Source organism: Hevea brasiliensis, chromosome 6, assembly GCF_030052815.1.
Source record: "Hevea brasiliensis isolate MT/VB/25A 57/8 chromosome 6, ASM3005281v1, whole genome shotgun sequence".
Lineage (NCBI taxonomy): Eukaryota > Viridiplantae > Streptophyta > Magnoliopsida > Malpighiales > Euphorbiaceae > Hevea > Hevea brasiliensis.
The window spans coordinates 61288311-61309500 of record NC_079498.1 but is presented as its reverse complement, the minus strand read 5'-3'; positions in this window follow the sequence as shown (position 1 = coordinate 61309500).

Sequence of the window (21190 nt, the reverse complement as noted above, 5' to 3'; positions counted from 1 at the left end):
AGCTATCTTGATATGCCAATCTCCTTTTGGGGATTTGCATTAGAATCGACTTTGTATATTCGAATAGGATTCCATCAAAATCAGTTTCTTCCACACCTTATGAGATATGGCATGGAAGAAAACCAAGTCTAAAGCATGTTAAGATTTGGGGTTGTCGACTTATATCAAAAAGTGAACAACGATAAATTGGAGACGGATCGTAAAAGGTCGATTTGTTGGATATCCAAAAGATAGTTTTGGATATTATTTTTATTTGCGTACTTCACAAAAGGTTGTGATAAGTAGAGATGCCACATTTCTTGAACAACAGTTTGTTCAAGAAGGAGGCAAAGGAAGGCAAATAGAGTTAGAATTGGAGAATTCTGACCAACCAGCATCGGATGGATATAAATCCATCTAGTCAACCTATACCCATTGATGAAACATCTACACTTTGTTCCTCGTAGAACAACGGGTATCTCACCCACGGTGAGATATGGTTTTCTTCATGAAGAAGAACAAGAGTTGTCTACTCATGAAGAAGTAGATCATGGAGATGATCCACTTACCTATGAAGAAGCTATATCAGATATAGACTCTTCAAAATGGATTCATGCTATGAAATCCGAGATTGATTCCATGTATAAGAATCAAGTTTGGGATCTTGTTGACCCACCTGAAGGTATTGTACCTATAGGGAACAAATGGATTTTCAAGAAGAAAATTGGTTCTGATGGAAAGGTAGAGACCTATAAGGCAAGGCTAGTAGCGAAAGGGTTTCGCCAAAGGCAAGGAATAGACTATGAGGAGACTTTCTCGCCTGTTGCCATGCTTAAATCAATTAGGATTTTATTAGCAATAGCTGCATACTATGATTATGACATTTGGCAGATGGATGTCAAAACAGCTTTTCTCAATGGATACATTGAAGAAAACATTTTCATGGAACAACCTAGGGGATTTGAATCCCAAGATGGTTCTAAGGTATGCAAGCTAAAGCGATCCATTTATGGGTTGAAACAAGCTTCGAGGAGTTGGAACATCCGTTTTGATGAAGCCATTAAATCATTTGGTTTTATCAAAAATGAGGATGAGCCATGTGTATATAAGAAGGTTAGTGACAGAGCTATCACTTTCCTTGTCTTATATGTGGATGACATACTATTGATAGGTAATGACACAGGTATGTTGACAACTATAAAGGTATGGTTGTCAAATACATTCTCCATGAAAGACTTAGGGGAGGTAACCTATATTCTTGGGATTCGCATCTATAGAGATAGAGCGAAAAGAATAATAGGTTTATCCCAAAGTCTATACTTGGAAAAGGTGTTAAAGAGGTTTAACATGCTTGATTCCAAGAGAGGATTGTTACCAGTAAGACATGGTATCCATCTTTCTAAAGAGATGTCTCCAAAGACACCCGAAGAAAGAGATAAGATGGCCAAGATTCCATATGCTTCGGTTATTGGAAGTTTAATGTATGCAATGTTGTGTACTAGGCCGGATATCGCATATGCTGTTAGTTTGACTAGCAGGTATCAATCCAATCCAGGTTTGGAACACTGGATAGCTATCAAGAATATCCTTAAGTACTTGAGAAGAACTAAGGATTTATTCTTGATTTATGGAGGTGGAGACTTGCAATTGGATGGTTATACTGATTCTGATTTCCAATCAGATATCGATGATAGAAAGTCTACCTCTGGATATGTGGTCATTTGTAATGGAGTTGCAGTCAGTTGGAAGAGTTCCAAACAGAGCGCGATTGCAGATTCCACTATAGAAGCTGAGTATATTGCTGTATCAGATGCTGCAAAGGAAGCTGTTTGGATAAAGAAGTTCGTGACAGAACTTACAGTAGTTCCTTCCATTGAGTCAGCAGTTCCACTACACTGTGACAATAATGGAGCAGTCATACAGGCTAAGGAACTAAGGTCTCACCCAAAATCCAAACACATAGAAAGGCACTACCACATTATCAGAGAAATAGTTGGGTAAGGCGATGTAGCCATGCAGAAAATAGCATCAGCTGAAAATCTAGCTGATCCATTCACTAAGCCTATGTCACAGTCTCAGTTAGACCGACATCTTAAGAAGATAGGTCTAAGATATTGTAATGAATGGCTCTAGTGCTAGTGGGAGATTGTTAGTAGTATGCCCTAGAGCATATCATTTAGTATGTATCTTGTACATATTTTTATTAATAAAGGCATTTCCACTTTTCTGTTTACATAATATATTTATGTGTAATAGAAAAGGTCCATTGATATTTTGTTAGAAATATTATTCTTATGTTTTTAAGAATATTAGTGACAATATTTCTAGCACGAAGTATCATAAATAGGTTCACAATCGAGGATACTTCATAATAAGGACATGACTTATCCAGAAAGATTGTATTCATGTTTGTTCCCAAGTTATTTATATAAGATATAAATAAGATGGAATGGTGAGTCTCATGCCATATAACAAACATGATAGGCACTTATAAATGATAAGTAGGCCGAACCAGTGACACTTATGACAAGCACATGAAGTTTACTCTTGTCAATGTTTTGTCATAAATCATATCAGTGCATATAATCTTTAGACCTGAGATAGCACAGTTATCTTGTATATAGGTAGTTTGAGTTTGATACTGCTTTCATACTTGTACTGTGTATGGGTATATGGGCATGTGTTGGCTCCTACTAGTTATATATGGAGGTAGGTGTTGATCAAGATGGAATCTGTTCCTCTAAGTAAATAGAGATAAAATCCTATGTTCATTTAATTGTTCTTGATATTTTAAGTTCCTGGCCAGGACAGATAGATTTATTCAGAAAAGAGTTTCTGATGAGAAAAATCTTTTTAATCAAGAACTGGAATTAAAAGAGAACATAATATTCATAGCAAATGGAGTTTGACATAAACCATAACTCCAGCTTGAGTTGGGATTTTGTAACAGAGAGATTCTAGTGCATGGTAACATATGATTATAGGTTCATTTAAGGTAAATCTTATTACTAATTGGGTGGCCATGGCATGCTATGCTAGGTGTTAACCATGGTCTATGAGGTTCATAAAATGATTTAGAGAAATCATTTATGGTAAGAAAGGGTTCTGATGATATTAAGAGTTGATATCATGTCTCATTGCCAATTAGTGATGAGCCTAGTAAGTCACACACATACACAAGTTATCACCTATTTAAATATGATTTAATTAATTAATTAAAGAGCTTAATTGATTAATTAAATAGGTTTGGTTTGCAATTAAATTGCAAAGTCCCTAGCATGACTTGAAACCAAATCTAGATTATTGGATGTGTAGTATAAATTAAATTTATATTTAAAGTGTTTAAATATGAATTTAATTGATGAGAAATTAATTAATAGAGATTAATTAATTAATTTATATTTGATATAAATTAATTAGAAGAAGAAAATAATTATTTTGGGTTAAGAACTCAAAATTAAGACACAGGGGCATTTTGGTCATTTTGGAGTGTGACACGTGGCATCATGAGATGGTGACACATGGCATAACACATAAGCTTGCCAAATGTTTTTTAATCATATAAGATGATTAAAATCAAGATTAAATATAGGTTTGACACTTGGCACAATTTGATTGGGTCACTTAAACCTAGAGCTAATCAAAGGGTGACATGTGGCAAGGGTTTAATGTGTTAACCTAGCTATTTAAGTGTGGTTATGAAAAGAAAAAATGACCAGCAGCCTCTCCTCTCATTTGTCATGCCACTTTGAGCCTCTCCAGCTATTTCTCTTCATCTCTCATTAATTCAAAGAGATTAGCCATCAATCTCTTGAATTAAGAACACTAGAAATTGTTTCTAGTGTCCTGATTACATCTCTAATCTCTTAAAAGGCAGAACTTGAATTTCTAATTAATAGAAAAGGCTTTAGAAGCTGTTCAAGGGCTGCCATAGGTGTTCTTGGTGTGGACAAGCTAGAGGGACAACATCTGGTGTCCTGAAGACGAATCTCAAAGGTGCAGACACGCTGCAGCACATCAAGAGGTTAGTGTAATCGTTCTTGATTTAATCTAGGGTTCTAAAATTAATCTGATTAATTTTAAAATCTTAAATAGCAAATACAGATCCAAAAACATATTAAAAGAGTTTTAATATGTTGTTTATCATTGAAATCAAATAAATAAAAAATAAATCTTGCATGATGCATGTGACCCTAGGTGAAAATTTTTGAATTCAATGGTATAATCTTGTGTTTTTCACGCTTCCGTTCCTTCAATCTCAAGTCTAAAGATTATATGCACTGATATGATATATGACAATGCATTGACAAGAGTAAACTCTATGTGCTTGTCATACGCTTCACTGGTTCGGCCCACTTATCATGTATAAGTGCCCATCATGTTTGTTATATGGCATGAGACTCACCATTCCATCTTATTTATATCTCATACAAATACCTTGGGAGAAAACATGATTAAAATCTTTCCGGATAAGTCATGTCCTGTGTGAAGTATCCTCAATTGTGAACTAATTTATGATACTTTGTGCTAGAAATACTGTCACTCATATTCTTAACTTAAGAATAGAATTTTTAACAAAATATCAATAGACCTTTTCCATTACACATAAATACATTATGTAAATGGAAAAGTGAAATTACCTTTTATTAATAAAATATGTACAAGATACATACTAAATGATATGCTTTAAGGCATACTACTAATAGGTATGCTAAGGATTACAATGTAATTAGATTGCAAGAAGATCAAGGAGGTCAAGAGCATTGGTGGGACCAGTGGGAGGAAATCAAGATTAAGTGTTGATTATGTACTCCTTCAACAACTCTTGCAAAATGAATGAATGAAATACACCTAAGAATGCCCTGATTCAATTCTTAGTGGCCCATAGTTGAATTCCTTAGAAAGTCCATGATGATAGCATATTAATTGTCTAACCATGTATGCATGAGATCTATGGGAATGCATGCAAATATATGATATATGCAAGTTAATTGGATAATGTGCAAAGTGAGACCATAATAGTAATTAAGCCGACCACTAAATCTTCCAAATAAATGATTAAGTTGGAAAGGGTATAATTAAAGTAATTATATCATTGGCCCTCTATTGAGGCTATTATTTTAAGAAATTTTAAATACTTGCATGTGATGCATTTAATTTAAGAGATTTTCTTAAGAATAATTGTTAAGCATGAGATGTTGTAAATATGTAAATAGTTGATGGCTAATAATGGATTTGCTTGAGGACATTAAAATTATTTGCATGTTTATTGGCTCAATGGGATCAGCTTAACTAATGCAAAATAAATCAATAATGGATGTGCCTGAGATTTTGAGTATTAGGGGCTAGATAAATGATTGAACCTTACATGAGATATGATGGGCAAGGAGTTATTCACTTATAGTTTATTATAATTCCAATAATGAATGTGCCTGAGGATGATTAATAAGACTATAAGAATTGAATCACCCACTAGAAATCCATCCAACTAGGATTTCCATTTCCTACTTTGAAAGCATAAAATTTGCCAAGTTAGTGGGAGGACTAATTTGATTAAAAGACCATAATCATTTTGGTTAATTACTTGATACATTTGCTAATTAATTTAGTTATTTTCTGCAGTTATTCTTCTAATAATAATAAGCACACAACAACCACTACCATCCAATATCCTTGCGAGCATACTTGATCACAATAGGTTGACAGGACCTAATCTTTCTGATTGGCTAAGAAATTTAAAACTTGTCCTGAACCTAGAAAGTATTGGATATGTCACACCCAACCCCTTAGTAAGATGTAACATGATCCCGTAGTACATCTAATGATTTATCGTACTTCGCCTATCGGTAACACATTAAATATACTATAAGGGATTTTAAAACCATTTTCTTACATTTTGGAAGTGGTGAGCGTTTTGGTAGGAATTAAAAACATTTGCTTGAAGTTTCACAATTAGTAAAAATTTTTGTCCATTTTTATTTATCTACAAATTTTGGAAAAATTTCGGCAGAGTGTTGTTTGTATTTTGAGAAAACAATTCTCTAAATACCTAAAAAAAAAAAACTTCCAATAATTGTTCCACAACTCCCAATGCAAAACAACTTAATGTCAACACAATTTAATTCAATTCCACAACTCAACCAAAAATTTGTCATCTCAAAACACTTCACAAATTCATTCACATTGCATATAGTACTTAATTTACAAATACATATGTTAATTTACAAAAAGAAAATCCAAAATAACATTATTACAATTTACTGTACAACTGCTTAACTTTACATTAATACATATGACATTAAACTATTTAAATCAAAATAAACTACAAGGGTATAACTAAATATCCGTACAAAAACCTTCGTGTAGTCCCAAAAATCAGTAGCTCACTATACTGCTTTTTCCTTGTCTCTATCTGCGACAGCAAAGAAAGCTATCGCTGAGTATAAAAATACTCAGTGGTGCATAATAAAATACAAAATGCGTAATATAAAATATTTATGAACAATTCATAATTCAAAAATCTCACAATCACATTTCACAATTTTTTCAAATCACAGTTAAAGCAAATCATAATTTTCAACGCTTAATATAACACAAATTTGATCAAACAATTTAACAATCATAGTGTTGCTAGTCAATAACACAACTTAGGCCATGACACAAAATTTCTAAACATGTCGTGTTGTGCACCACGACAAGGCAAACTCACCCCACTAATCGAAATCAATAAGGGAGGTGGCTAGCGAGCTAATGAGTACTCATCCAAACTCACCCCTCAGACTGGGAAGCCAGAGAGGGACAAAAGTGATCAAATATCAAACTCACCCCACAAGTGGAGGAGGAACATATTAATGTTGCCATGCCAAGTGTGAATTAAAAACAATTTAAATCAAGTTATTCAAATATTTTATGCAAAACGCAATCGATTTCCAAAGTCAAATTTCCATTCCCAAAGTGGCAACACAATAATTATCAAAACCCATAATTAACATAATAATTTCGCAATGCATAACTAAACAAATTTTCTATGAGAAAATGATAAATTAAGGTTTATTGTGGACAAACCTGATGCGAGTCACCTATTGGCCTTTACTCGATGTTTTGGGTTCTTTCCCGGTATTCTTTTCAACTGAAACACATAATTTCATAGTGTTTCAGTATTACAACTTATCACAAGTCCAAAAATAAAATCAAATCTATTTATACCTAGCTTTAATATACTAAACTTGACGTTCTTTAAAATTTGTATTTCAGGGTTACTATTCACGATACTATTCAAGTCAATTTGTTGACTTTCTAAAGCTTAAAAGGTATGGGAACTCTAATTATACCCACATACCACATTTTGGTTACCTAACTTATTGGTTTTGGTCATTTTCTCAAAACTTAAGTCTTTTAGGTAAATTTTCAAATTTTCAGTTTTGGTGACCTATTTTACACTATTCCATTGGTCATGTTGCTGTTAGAATTTTGATAAGGTTTCCTCATAGAATTTGTTCCTTATTGTCTTACATTTATTTTCCTTTTTGAATCACTCCATTTGGAGTTTTGTAGCTCAAATTATAGCCATTTGAACATGGCTGGCCAGATTGGCCTAACCCAGATTTCTGGGCACCAAAACTGGTTCTGGCAGTTTTAGGTCGCTAAATTTGGGTGGCTAATTGACTTGGTTAAGGGCATAATTTGGGTTTGTGTTCTTCATGAAAGTTATTGTACTATGTCATATCTTTCTAATGCCACAAAAATCAGGTCATTTGGACCTGCCTAGCCCAAGTTATGGCCAAATGAACAAACACTGTTTATTTGGTCATTTTTGTACAGGTCAGAACACCCAATTTTGGATTTGGTCAGTTTGTTCACTAAGTTATGGTCACTTTTTGGGCATGATTCCTACATAAAAAATGTGCCATTTTGTGTCTAGTTTCATTCCCAATTCGACTCACACCAATTTGGTTGGTAAATTTTTAGTTTTGGTCCCTGAAAGGGACCTTGGTCATTCTGCCTACAGAATGACCATATCCAATCCGAATTTCTTTTTGGTTCCAACACTTCCAACACACCACAATTGGTCATACATGACCATTTTTCAGCTCAAACAAGGTCAAACACACCATTTGACCAATTCACAAAATTTCATCTCCCAAACCCTAGGTCCAAAACCCTAACTTTCATAAAATTTAAATCTAATGCATTCTAAACACCTGTCCATAGTCTACATACATAATTCAACCTAAACAACTATTCAAATTCATCAAATTCACTCATTTCAAGCCCTAATCTACTACTAGCCGAATTTTTATTTGGTCCCCAAGGATAGTTTTCTTTTATTTTTAAGTATATTTCTAAGTTAATTGAACTAAGAACATAAACATTTAACTAAAATATTCAAGTTTAGATTACTAACCTTTTCTTGAATTTCCAATCTTCAAACCTTCTCAAGTTGGTTTAACAAGTTTTAATGGGAAATTTGGGGACAAAGTGGGGTTAGGTGGTTGGAAGAAGCTTGCTTTCAGGCTTTAATGGAGTTTTCTTCAATGGTGAAGTGAGGAAGAGAAGGGCAGCCCGTTGGTGAGGGAGAAGGTCTGATTTTTTTTGTTTCTTTTTAGTGTATTTTTAACTCTTTTAGTCTTAGTTGACTTGGTCAATATTTGTAGGAAAAGTAAAATTAGTTTTAACATCATGATGATGTCATCCAAGTGATGTAAATAAACTTTTTCTTTTTTTCTTTTGCATTTATTTTTTCATTAGTTCTTTAATTTAATGCTTGATCCCAAAATTTTCTTTTCTCTGATTTTATTTGACAATTAGGTCAGGAATCAGCTCTAGGGGTCAATTGACCAAATTGCCCCTCGCCGGTATGGCCTGGTTTGCAAATAATTCAATATTTCTTTCGGATTTCTGACCTACTTATTTGACCTGCTTAACAATTCTTTTTTGTGATTTTCTCTTTTCTATTGTGTTCGCAATAGTCCTAAGGACTGCGGCATCACATTTTACGATTCAAAATTTGAGTTTAAATTGGCTTCGCAGTCCTTCTCTAGAAGGTTACCCATCGCTGTGACTCTCGGCTCATTTAACAACTCGTGTTCTGTTTTTCTTCTTTATACTTAACTATTTAGCAATTACTAATTATTTGTGTTCAAGGCTTCTCTATGTGTCTTAAACATAGTTCTAATCGTCTTAATTGTCCGGACCGACACTGGTCTCCGGAACAGTGTAATTTACCAAGCTATGCAAATAGGGGTGTTACAATTCTCCCCCCCTTAAAATAATTTCGTCCTCAAAATTGTGTCCACTATCTGTCCTTAAATAGTCATAAATGTTGTTTTCTCATGTTTTTCTCACATTTCTACGTAGCTTCATAATCGAAATAATGATCCGTAGCACTTTAACCAATACTATTTACTCATCGATTGCTTACCTTGCGTGCCAAGTTTCTTATAAGCTTCTGTCATAAGTTAGATTCAAATTCATTTCAAGTTTTGAGGTAAGCAAATCTGTGTGCTAGTGGATCCACTCTTTCTTTGATCTTGTACGATCCTATGGGTGAGAACTCAATTTTACTCTTTTATTATCATATTTCTTGATCATTTGATGCAACCTTTAGTTTAGTTTAGAATATTTTAGTCTTTTCTTGCTTTTGTTTTTGCAATTATTTTCCTTTGTAGTCTCTTTTTTGTTTTTTTTTTAAATGACCCTGTTGGTCATATATGAACTGCTTATCTCTTTCTTGGCCATAGGTCCATAACCATTATCTTACCATCTCCATTCATGACCGAGGCCTATGTGCTATTTTGCACTATCTTGTTTGCTTTTGTTTAACTTATTTTCTTCTTCATAAAATAGTTTAGAATATCGTTATGCGCCTTAAGTAGGTTGTTTGCCTTGGTGGCAATTCTTCATCTAGTATTTTTCTCATTTCTTACTATTCTATTTATTTCTCTTTTTTTCATTTCACGACTTAACTTTAATTATTTTATTCTTCAATCCTATCCTCTTCCTTAACTTGACTATCGAGTCCTAATTTAGTACTCCTTATCATCCCTAATAACTCCGCTATACTTTAATATTACTTTGATTTGGTCCTCAGACTATTCTAGTCAACACTTTAACTACTATTCATAATATTTTTTTATTATATTTTCACCAACTATTCTAATTTTTACTTCCATAAATTTTTTTTTATCTATTGATATTCTATAGCTTATTTTGCATTGATGTGTAGTCATTACTTTCTTTTGTACTGAACTATAACCTTTCAATATTTTAACTTTAGAGTTTTATGCCCCAGGTTAGGACTTTCAAACTCCTTTCCAATAAGAAAACTTTATCTTATCATAACTATACCAAAACAGATGCCGTTTGTAACTATTCTTATTTTTTTGTACTATTACGTAGCTCTACATAATAAATCCCAAGTCAGTACTGTAATCTGCAGCTTACAACACAACATCAAGAATATTGTATAGTTATTACGATACATCCCAATAGATCAATATTAAAACATGCTTCTATAGCTCTATAACATACTCCACTATGTGGTTTATCACAAGTTTTACAAAGTCAATCCGACAGCGTATTTCTGCATGTCTGTTGAGTTTAATGATCGGATTGGGATGGTTTTTGTCCATAAGATCTACCTCTCCCCGATTCGTGTAAACTAGATCCTCCAAAATGTTTTCTTTTTCCAGAGCCACTCTCAGTAGCTTGGCCAGTAACCTTTTCAGTTTTCTCTTTCTCTTTTGTACTCTTTTTCACTGCCCATTCTGATTCTATCCTTTCCAATTCTAGGGCCTATGAAATTAATTCAAAAAAATTCTTGTGTCGGAACCCCACCACTTGCATTCTCAAGCTAGGCCTCAACCCAGCCTCAAACCTCTTACACCGGTCTCTGGGGGTGGTGACCAAACTTCTGGCATAGTGGCTTAGTCGAGAGAAATCCTGCTCATACTCTGCTATAGTTTTGTCCCCTTGCTTCAAACTTAAAAACTCTTGCAGCTTCATTTCTACATAAGTATCGGGGACCCACTTTAGCTGAAATTCCCTTAAAAAGTCTGCCCATATGAGGACTGGTGGCTCTACCAGGCTGTGGGGGATGATCTTCCACCACTTATATGCATCCCCTTGTAGAAGTGATACTGAATATTCGAACTTCAACTCTTCAGCACACTGTAGTTTTTTGAAAACCCATTCTATTCTCTCTAACCACTGTTTTGCCTCCGGTGGAACCACAGTGCCCTTAAACTCGGTGGCCCCAAATTTCATTAATTTTTCATATTGCCGAGCCGAGGGCTGTGGTTGTGCTATAGGTGTTTGCATCTGAGCTTAAGGTGGCACATTTCTCGTCATTTGTTAGAAAAACGCAGCCATCTGCTGCGCAAACTGAGCAGGAAACTGCGTTGTTGGAGTAGGAGCTGGAGTGGCTGACCCACTCACGTTCTGGAGTGCTGGGGCTCCCCCTTGGACCTCAGCCTCGACAGATTGCTCCACGGAATGATCTCCCTCTTCCATTCCATTTCCCAAAAAATTCTACTTCCTGAGATGAAACACAAGGAGGTTGACCTCCGTTAGTGCGTATTCTTGATGTAAATATGTCATATGTATCAATTAAAGACACTTGAGCATTTGTATTTAGAAGGAAAATATTCATATACATAGTTACAATTTATTGCAAAACCATGCTCTGATACCTCTAAACATGTCACACCCTACCCCTTAGTAAGATGTAACATCATCCTATAGTACATCTAATGATTTATCGTACTTCGCCTACCGGTAACCCATTAAATATACTATAAGGGATTTTAAAATCATTTTCTTGCATTTTGGAAGTGGTGAGCATTTTGGTAGGAATTAAAAACATTTGATTGAAGTTTCAAAATTAGTAAAAATTTTTGTCCATTTTTATTTATCTGTAAATTTTGGAAAAATTTAGGCAGAGTGTTGTTTGTATTTTGAGAAAATAATTCTTCAAATACCTAAAAAAAAAACACTTCCAATAATTGTTCCACAACTCCCAATGCAAAACAACTCAATGTCAACACAATTCAATTCAATTCCACAAATCAACCAAAAATTTGTCATCTCAAAACACTTCACAAATTCATTCACATTGCATATAGTACTTAATTTACAAATACAAATATTAATTTACAAAAAGAAAATCCAAAATAACATTATTACAATTTACTGTATAACTGCTTAATTTTACATTAATACATATGACATTAAACTATTTAAATCAAAATAAACTATAAGGGTATAACTAAATACCCGTACAAAAACCTCCGTGTAGTCCTAAAAATCAGTGGCTCACTATACTGCTTTTTCCTTGTCTCTATCTGCGACAGCAAAGAAAGCTATAGCTGAGTATAAAAATACTCAGTGGTACACAATAAAATACAAAATGCGAAATATATAACATTTATGAACAATTCATAATTCAAAAATCTCACAATCACATTTCACATTTTTTTCAAATCACTGTTATAGCAAATCATAATTTTCAACACTTAATATAACACAAATTTGATCAAACAATTTAACAATTGTCAGTCAATAACACAACTTAGGACATGACACAAAATTTCCAAACATGCTGTGTTGTACACCATAACAAGGCAAACTCACCCCACTAATTGAAATCAATGAGAGAGGTGGCTGGCTAGCTAATGAGTACTCATCCAAACTCACCCGTTAGACTGGGAAGCCAGAGAGGGGGAAAAGTGATCAAATATCAAACTCACTCCACAAGTGGAGGAGGAACATATTAATTTTGCCATGCCAAGTGTGAATTAAAACCAATTTAAATCAAGTTATTCAAATATTTTATGCAAAACACAATCGATTTCCAAAGTCAAATTTCCATTCCCAAAGTGGCAACACAATAATTCTCAAAACCCATAATTAACACAATAATTTCACAATGCATAACTAAACAAATTTTCTATGAGAAAACGATAAATTAAGGTTTATTGTGCACAAACCTGATGCGAATCACCTATTGGCCTTAACTCGATGTTTTGTGTTCTTTCCCGGTATTCTTTTCAACTGAAATACATAATTTCGCAGTGTTTCAGTATCACAACTTATCATAAGTCCAAAAATAAAATCAAATCTATTTATACCTAGCTTTAATATGCTAAACTTGACATTTTTTTTAAATTTGTATTTCGGAGTTAGTATTCACGATACTATTCAAGTTAATTTATTGACTTTCTAATGCTTAAAAGGTATGGGAACTCCAATGATACCCGCATACCACATTTTGGTTACCTAACTTATTAGTTTTGGTCATTTTCTCAAAACTTAAGTCTTTTAGGTAAATTTTCAAATTTTCAATTTTGGTGATCTATTTTACACTGTTCTATTGGTCATGTTGCTTTTAGAATTTGGCTAAGGTTTCCCCATAGAATTTGTTCCTTATTGTCTTAAATTTATTTCCCTTTTTGAATCACTCAATTTAGAGTTTTATAGCTCAAGTTATAGCCATTTGAACATGGCTAGCCGGATTGGCCTAACCCAGATTTCTGGGCACCAAAACTGGTTCTGGCAGTTTTAGGTCGCTAAATTTGGGTGGCTAAATGACTTGGTTAAGGGCATAATTTGGTTTTGTGCTCTTCATGAAAGTTATTGTACTATGTCATATCTTTCTAATGCCATAAAAATCAGGTCATTTGGACCTGCCTAGCCCATGTTATGGCCAAATGAACAAACACTGTTCATTTGGTCATTTTTGTACAGGTCAGAACACCTAATTCCGGATTTGGTCAATTTGTTCACTAAGTTATGGTCACTTTTTAGGCATGATTCCTAAATAAAAAATGTTCCATTTTGTGTCTAGTTTTATTCCCAATTAGCCTCACACCAATTGGGTTGGTAAATTTTGTGTCTTAGTCCCTGAAAAGGACCTTGGTCATGCTGCTATAGAATGACCATATCCAATCCGAATTTCCATTTGGTTCCAACACTTCCAACACACCACAATTGGTCATACATGACCATTTTTCATCTCAAACAAGGTCAAATACACCATTTGGCCAATTCTCAAAATTTCATCTCCCAAACCCTAGGTCCAAAACCCTAACTTTCATAAAATTCAAATCTAATGCATTATAAACACCTATCCATAGTCTACATACATAATTCAACCTAAACAACCATTCAAATACATCAAATTCACTCATTTCAAGCCTTAACCTACTGCTGGCCGAATTTCTATTTGGTCCCCAAGGATAGTTTTCTTTTAATTTTAAGTATATTTCTAAGCTAATTGAACTGAGAACATAAACATTTAACTAAAATATTCAAGTTTAGATTACTAACCTTTTCTTGAATTTCCAATCTTCAAATCTCTATTTTTCCTCCTTCCTTTTCTTGATCAATCACCTTCTCAAGTTGGTCTAGCATGTTTTTAATGGGGAATTTGGAGACGAAGTGGGGTTATGTGGTTGGAAGAAGCTTGGTTTCAGGCTTTAATGGAGTTTTCTTCAATTGTGAAGTGAGGGAGAGAAGGGCAGCCCGTTGGTGAGGGAGAAGGTCTAATTTTTTTGTTTCTTTTTAGTGTATTTTTAACTCTTTTAGTCTTAGTTGACTTGGTGAATAGTTATAGGAAAAAGAAAATTAGTTTTCACACTATGATGATGTCATCCAAGTGATGTAAATAAACTTTTTCTTCTTTTTTTTTTCTTTTTCTTTTGCATTTATTTTTTCATTAGTTCTTTAATTTAATGCTTGATCCTAAAATTTTATTTTCTCCGATTTTATTTGACAATTAGGTCAGGAGTAAGCTCTAGGGGTCAATTCACCAAATTGCCCCTCGCCGGTACGACCCAGTTTGCAAATAATTCAATATTTCTTTCGGATCTCTGACCTAATTATTTGACCTGCTTAACAATTCTTTTTTGTGATTTTCTCTTTTCCACTGTGTTCGTAATAGTCCTAAGGACTGCAGCGTCACATTTTATAGTTCAAAATTTCAGTTTAAATCGACTTAGCAGTCCTTCCCGAGAAGGTCACCCATCGCTGTGACTCTCGGCTCATTTAACTTCTCGTGTTCTATTTTTCTTCTTTATACTTAGCTATTTGGCAATTACTAATTATTTATGTTCAAGGCTTCCCTAGGTGTCTTAAACATAGTTCTAATCCTCTTAATTGTCTAGACCAACACTAGTCTCCGGAACAGTGTAATATACCAAGCAATTCGAATAAGAGTGTTACAGGATATGTTCTAGACTCAAAGGTTCCTGGTCCCTTACCTTCAGAGTACACTTAAGAGGAATATGACACTTTGGACAAGTGGAAGGAGCATGATATGAGAGCCAAATGTTACATGCTTGCTTCTATGAGTAATGAGTTGCAGAAGCAGCATGAAAATATGCAAAATGCAAGTGCGATCCTCCTTCACCTACAAGAGTTGTATGGTGAGCACAACAGGAATGCTAGGTATGAGATATCTAAATAGTTATTTCTCGTGAGGATGTCTAAGGGATAGAATGTAGGAGATCGTGTCCATAAGATGATTCGGCTTATTGAGCAGCTGGAACATCTTGACTTTAACATGGATTTCCAACTGCGGACGAATTTGATCCTTTAGTCTCTATCTGAGTCATTTGGGAATTTTGTGACAAATTTTCGTATCACTAAGCAAGAATACACCTTGGCTAGTTTACTTAACATGCTAGTAATTGCCCAAAAGAATATGCTAGTCAATAAAAGAAAAGAGGTGACTTTGATTGCATCTTCTTCTTATGTTGGAAAGTCCAAAAAGAAAAAGGGCAATAAGAATAAGAAACCTCAAATTCCTGGACCTTCCAAGAAGATAGCCAAATAGAAGGGCAAGACTGAAGCTGACAAAGGCAAAGGAAAGTGTTTCCACTGCCAGAAGGATGGGCACTGGAAAAGGAACTGCCTAGAGTATCTTGCTTCTTTGAAGGACAAGAAGGACACACCTTCAGAAGGTATGTTTATATCTTGTTATTTAGATGCTGATGATGCTCATAGTTCATCTACACCTTGGGTTTTAGATACTAATGCTAGTTCTCACATTTCTTATGATATGCAAAAACTAACAAACAGTAGCAGCTTGCATGCTCGAGATGTTAGACTCTGAATTGGCGATGGCTCAACTGTTGAAGCTTTAGTCATAGGATCTAAATCTTTTTATATGTGTGGATATGTTTTGTGTTTAAATAATATTTTGTATGTACCTGATGCTTTTAATAACATCATTTCTCTATCTAGCTTAACTAGAAACTGTTATGAATTTTAGTTCACAAATGATGTTTGCAATATTTATTTTGGATATAAATATGTTGGCTCGGGTTTTATGCATGATGGCCTTTATTATTTGGATAATAATGATAAACACAAATTGAATACAAGCAGTCTAAATGAATGCAATGCCATAATGAAAATCAACTCAAGTTTAAAATATATTTGGCACTTAAGGTTAGATCATATTACAAAAGATAGGATTACAAAACTGGAAAAAATGGGGATTTTATCCTCATTAGGTTCTGAACCTAATCCAACTTGTGAATCCTGCCTTCGGGGCAAAATAATTATATGACCCTTTGTTGGACAAGGACTAAGAGCTAAAAATATTTTGGAGCTAATAAATAATGATGTATGTGGTCCATTTAAGGAAATGGCTATAGGTGGTTTTCATTACTTTATTACCTTTATTGATGATAAATCAAGGTTTGGGCATTTGTATTTGATGAAATACAAATATGAATCCTTTGAAAAGTTCAAATAATTTAAATCTAAAGTAGAAGATCAAACAGGAAAAAGTATTAAAACTCTTCGCTCAGATCGTGGAGGTGAATACTTAAATACTAAATTTGATCAATACTTGAAAGAGCATGGCATTGTTTCCCAGCTGACTCCTCAAGGAATGCCACAGTTGAATGGTGTATCTGAAAGGAGAAATTGTACCCTATTTGATATGGTACGTAGTATGATGAGCTATACTGACATGCCAATCTCCTTTTGGGGATTTGTATTAGAATCAGCTTTGCATATTCTGAATAAGATTCTATCAAAATCAGCTTCTTCCACACCTTATGAGATATGGCATGGAAGAAAACCGAGTCTTAAGAATATTAAGATTTGGGTTTGTCCAGCTTATATCAGAAAGCTAAACACTGATAAATTAGAAACTAGATCAGAAAAAGGTCGATTTGTTAGATATCCAAAAGAATGTTTTGGATATTATTTTTATTTACCTACATCACAAATAGTTGTGGTAAGTAGAGGTGCCATATTTCTTGAACAACAGTTTATTCAAGAAGGAGGCAAAGGAAGGCAAATAGAGTTAGAATTGTAGAATTCTGACCAACCAACAAATCAAATGGATATAAATCTATCTAGTCAACCTACACTTACTAATGAAACATCTATAGTAATTCCTCGTAGATCGATCAGGATATCTCACCCACCAGTGAGATATGGTTTTATTCACAAAGATAAACAAGAGTTGTTTACTCATGAAGAAGTAGATCATGGAGACGATCCACTTACCTATGAAAGCTATATCAGATATAAACTCTTTAAAATAGATTGAAGTTATGAAATTCGAAATTGATTCCATGTATAAGAACCAAGTTTGGGACTTTGTTGACCCACCTGAAGGTATTGTACCTATAGGTAATAAATTGATTTTTAAGAAGAAAATTGGTTCTGATGGAAAGATAGAGACCTATAAAGCAAGGCTAGTAGCGAAAGGGTTTCGCCAAAGGCAAGGAATTGGCTATGAGGAGACTTTCTCGCCTGTTGCCATGCTTAAATCAATTAGGATCCTATTAACAATAGCTACATACTATGATTATGAGATTTGGTAGATGGATGTCAAAATTGCTTTTCTCAATGGATACATTGATGAAAACATTTTCATGGAACAACCTAGGGGTTTTGAATTTCAAGATAGTTCCAAGGTGTGCAAGTTAAAGTGATCCATTTATGGGTTGAAACAAGCTTCGAGGAGTTGGAACATCCATTTTGATGAAGCGATTAAGTCATTTGGTTTTACCAAAAATGTGGATGAGCCATGTGTATATAAGAGGGTTAGTGATAGTGTTATCACTTTCCTTGTCTTTATATGTGGATGATATTCTATTGATAGGTAATGACATAGGTATGTTGACAACTGTCAAGGTATGGTTGTCAAATACATTCTCCATGAAAGACTTAAGGGAGGCAACCTATATTCTTGGAATTCACATCTATAGAGATAAAGTGAAAAGAATAATTAATTTATTTATAACACCCTTATTGTAGCAATTCTGTACATTCTACTATTCTGATGATCAGTATCGGTCTGGACAGTTAGAATGTCTGAAAAAATATTTTGACTAGAGTGAGGAGTTATAAATAACTCAAATAATGATAAGAAAAATTTAGGAAAAAATTTAGAAATAAAATACAACCAAGTTAATGAAGGAACGAAAGCGTGAAAAACACAAGTTTATACCATTGAATTCAAAATTTTTCACCTAGGGTCACATGCATCATACAAGATTTATTTTTATCTATTTGATTTCAATGATAAACAACATATTAAAACTCTTTTAATATGTTTTTGGATCTGTATTTGCCATTTAAGATTTTAAAATTAATCAGATTAATTTTAGAACCCTAGATTAAATCAAGAACGATTACACTAACCTCTTGATGCAGTGCAGCGTGTCTACGCCTTTGAGATTCGTCTTCAGGATACCAGATGTTGTCCCTCTAGCTTGTCCACACCAAGAACACCTATGGCAGCCCTTGAATAGCTTCTAAAGCTTTTTCTATTAATTAGAAAATCAAGTTCTGCCTTTTAAGAGATTAAAGATGTAAACAGGACACTAGAAACAATTTCTAGTGTTCTTAATTCAAGAGATTGATGGCTAATCTCTTTGAATTGATGAGAGATGAAGAAGAAGAGATGAAAACCCTCAAAGTGGCGTGACAAAGGAGTGTGGCTGCTGGTTGTGTTTTATTTTCTCATAACAACACTTAAATAGCTAGGTTAACACATTAAACCCTTGCCACATGTCACCCTTTGATTAGCTCTAGGTTTAAGTGACCCAATCACATTGTGCCAAGTGTCAAACCTATATTTAATCTTGATTTTAATCATCTTACATGATTAAAAAAACATTTGGCAAGCTTATGTGTAATCCCATGTGTCACCATCTCATGGTGCCACGTGTCACTTGCAAAATGACTAAAATGCCCCGTGTCTTAATTTTGAGTTCTCAACCCGAATAATCATTTTCTTCTACTAATTAATTTATATCAAATATAAATTAATTAATTAATCTCTATTAATTAATTTCTCATTAATTAAATTCATATTTAAACACTTTAAATATAAATTTAATTTAATCTAGATTTGGTTTCAAGTCATGCTAGGGACTTTGCAATTTAATTGTAAACCAAACCTATTTAATTAATCAATTAAACTCTTTAATTAATTAATTAAATCATATTTAAATAGGTGATAACTTGTGTATGTGTGTGACTTACTAGGTTCATCACTAATTGGCAATGAGACATGATATCAACTCTTAATATCATCAGAACTCTTTCTTACCATAAATGATTTCTCTAAATCATTTTATGAACCTCATAGACCATGGTTAACACCTAGCATAGCATGCCATGGCCACCCAATTAGTAAAAAGGTTTACCTTAAATGAACCTATAATCATATGTTACCATGCACTAGAATCTCTCATTACAAAATCTCAACTCATTCTTGATTCATGTTTTATGTCAAACTACATTTGCTATGAATATTATGTTCTATTTTAATTACAGTTATTTATTAATAGATTTTCTCATCAGATACTCTTTTATGAATAAATCTATCTGTCCTGGCGTGGAACTGGAAAGGTCAAGAACAATTAAATGAACATAGGATTTTATCTCTATTTACTTAGAGGAAGATTCCATCTTGATCAACACCTACCTCCATATATAACTAGTAGGAGCCAACACATGCCCATATACCCATACAGTACAAGTATGAAAGCGATATCAAACTCAAACTACCTATATACAAGATAACTGTGCTATCTCAGGTCTAAAGATTATATGCACTGATATGATTTATGACAAAACATTGACAAGAGTAAACTCCATGTGCTTGTCATAAGTGTCACTGGTTCGGCCTACTTATCATTTATAAGTGCCTATCATGTTTGTCATATGGCATGAGACTCACCATTCCATCTTATTTATATCTCATATAAATAACTTGGGAACAAACATGAATACAATCTTTCTGGATAAGTCATGTCCTTATTATGAAGTATCCTCGATTGTGAACCTATTTATGATACTTTGTGCTAGAAATATTGTCACTCATATTCTTAACAACTTAAGAATAATATTTCTAACAAAATATCAATGGACCTTTTCTATTACACATAAATATATTATGTAAACGAAAAAGTGGAAATGCCTTTTATTAATAAAAATATATACAAGATACATACTAAATGATATGCTCTAGGGTATACTACTAACAATCTCCCACTAGCACTAGAGCCATTCATTACAATACCTTAGACCCATCTTCTCAAGATGTCAGTCTAACTGAGCTTGTGACGACGGCTTAGTGCATGGATCAGCTGAATTTTTTCAGCTGATGTTATTTTTCTACATGGCTATATCGCCTTTGCCCAACTATATGTCTGATAATGTGGTAGTGCCTTTCTATGTGTTTGGATTTTGGGTGAGACCTTAGTTCCTTAGCCTGTATGACTGCTCCATTGTTGTCACAGTGTAGTGGAACTGCTGACTCAATGGAAGGAACTACTGTAAGTTCTGTCACGAACTTCTTTATCCAAACAGCTTCCTTTGCAGCATCTGATGCAGCAATATACTCAGCCTCTGTAATGGAATCTGCAGTCGTGCTCTGTTTGGAACTCTTCCAACTGACTGCACCTCCATTACAAATGAACACATATCTAGAGGTAGACTTTCTATCATCAATATCTGATTGGAAATCAGAATCAGTATAACCATCCAATTGCAAGTCTCCACCTCCATAAATCAAGAATAAATCCTTAGTTCTTCTCAAGTACTTAAGGATATTCTTGTGATTATCGATGTTCCAACCGTGGATTGGATTGATACCTGCTAGTCAAACTAACAGCATATGCGATATCCGGCCTAGTACACAACATTGCATACATTATACTTCCAATAGCCGAAGCAT